This window comes from Microcebus murinus, chromosome 3 (assembly GCF_040939455.1).
Source record: "Microcebus murinus isolate Inina chromosome 3, M.murinus_Inina_mat1.0, whole genome shotgun sequence".
NCBI lineage: Eukaryota > Metazoa > Chordata > Mammalia > Primates > Cheirogaleidae > Microcebus > Microcebus murinus.
The window spans coordinates 24393356-24395549 of NC_134106.1; the positions used below are offsets into that span (position 1 = coordinate 24393356).

The 2194-nt window shown below is 47.0% G+C and overlaps 1 non-coding gene across 1 annotated transcript; it reads right to left on the reverse strand.

Annotated features, from left to right (window-relative positions):
• LOC142870349 (small nucleolar RNA SNORD43) lies at window positions 1-63 on the reverse strand. Its single transcript, XR_012918760.1, has one exon. It is a non-coding gene; the product is annotated as a small nucleolar RNA SNORD43 (small nucleolar RNA).
• Between the last annotated feature and the right edge of the window lie 2131 nt (window positions 64-2194).

Consider the following 2194-nt stretch of genomic DNA (forward strand, 5'->3'; position numbering starts at 1 on the left):
TGAGTCAGAACTTGACAATCAGCACAGTGTCTCTGTCTACCCATCAATAAGTTCATCACCTGTGCAATTCTCAATTTTAAAACTTATTATGAAGCTATAGTAATCAAAACAATATGGTGTTAGCATCAACATAGACAAATAGGTCAATGGAACGAATTGAGTCCAGAAATAGGCCCACATGTGGGGTTGACTGAGTTTTGACAAAGTTGTCAAGGCAATTCAGTGGAGAAAGGTTAGTCTTGCCAACAAATGACCTGGAACAACTGGATATCCATAGGCAAATAGTCCCTGGGGATGGAAACACTAGTCTTCACTTTAGTCTCCCACTGTCCCCGTGTGACTTTCTAAACAAAATAATTATTTGCTTGGAAAAGAATTCCTTCAACCTTTTTCATGGTTGGCCAATTGCTTCAATACCGCCCCACTTCACTCCAAGTCCTCCCCTTTCCCTGGTGTGTTGTTCAGACTGACTTGCATTCCAGTCCTGTGCATCCCTGTGCGTTGGAGCCAGTTTCTCAATGTCAGGATCCTCAGCGTTCTTGTCTGTAAAATGGAGACAAGACTAGTACCTCCTGCATAGGGGTGTGAAGATTGAGCACTCAGTAGGGACTTCACAGGTCAGGGTTTTTTCTATCTCCCCCTTGAAGATCTAGGGACTAGGAACTAGCCTCTGCTTCGCCCCTCTGCTTTTTGCTCCAGGTCCCTTGCACACACCAGATTCAAAGGTCGCTTCAAGGTGAAGACCTCCTCCTACCCTCAAATGCAGCTCCCTTAGTCACCCCCTTTTGCTCACCCTGAAAGAGGAAGTGCAAGGAGAAGGGAACTTTAATGCCTTCTGCCCAACAAATTATTGGCAAGGGAAGAGAAAGATGTCTCTCATCAAGATGGGTATATACCGTGTTTCCCCGAAAATAATTCCTACCTATAAAATAAGCCCAAGCAGGATTTCTAAGCATTTGCGCAATATAAGCCCTACCCCAAAAATAAGACCTAGTGATGGGTGTGGCTACGCAGCGTATCTGCACAACCCAAGCATTTTATAGTAGAGTGGTAAAGAAGACGAACAGCCCTTTTTATCTGCCCCCTGGTGACAGCTACTTTCCCAGAGGTGACTGGAAAGGTGCAGGCAGCCTCCCCTGTCAGGTCCCAGCCATCCTGTGCATGCGGCAAGCTGAGGCTTTGAGAGGAAAATAACATATCCCCTGAAAATAAGCCCTAGGGTGTCTTCTTGAGGAAAAATAAATATAAGACCCTGTCTTATTTTTGGGAAACACGGTAGCTCTGCCAGGCTCCTCTTTAAAGAGGTGATCCTAGGGTAGAGATCTATTTGAAAAGATGATTGAGTTTTGTGTAGATTGGGAAGAGATTCCCGGTCGGGGAGAGAGCAAGTGCAAAGGCCCTGTGGTAGACATTGGCTCAGCCTTTTTGAGTAATGTCTACAAAGCTAGCATGTCTAGAGTAGAAAGAAAAAGAAGCAGCAGAGACCAGATACCTTGTGGGTCCTAGAGAGGAGGATGGGTTTTAGAATCACGACTGCCCACCACACATCCCAGCCCCTCCAGAGTTGCCTGGCTGGGGGCGTGTGGCAGCCGGTATGGATGGACCTGAGGCCCTGTCACATCTTGAAGGGGCTTCTAGATCATCAGAGAGGGATTAAATTAGGTAGAATTCAGTTTGTACCTCTGTCCTCAGATTCCTGAGGGGTGATGGTAGGTAAGAGCATGGCTGTGAGGCTGGACTCCTGGTCTGTAGCTCAGCCTGCCTCTCTTGCTACCTGTGTGACCTTGGGCAAGTGACTTTGCTGCCCTCACTTTCCTCATCTGTAAAATGAGTTCCTACCTTATAGGGTTGTGGTGACATCTAAATGTATCATTACAAGTAACATGCTTAGAACTGTACCAGCCACATAAGTGCTCAAGAAATGTGAGCCATTGTGGGAGACAAAATAATGCTCCCCCACCCCCCAACAGATGTCCACGTCTGAATCTTAGGGACCTTTGACTATAAGTTACCCAGCAAGGGGGATTTAAGGTTGCTAATCAGCTGCCCCTGGCCCCGGGAGAGCCTGGATTATCCAGGAGAGCCCCACTGAATGGCAAAGCCTCCTTGTAATAGAGGAGGCAGGAGAGTGAGTGTGAGAGTCAGAGATTTGAAGACGAAATGCCGTTGACTTTGAAGACAGGGAAAGGGGCTG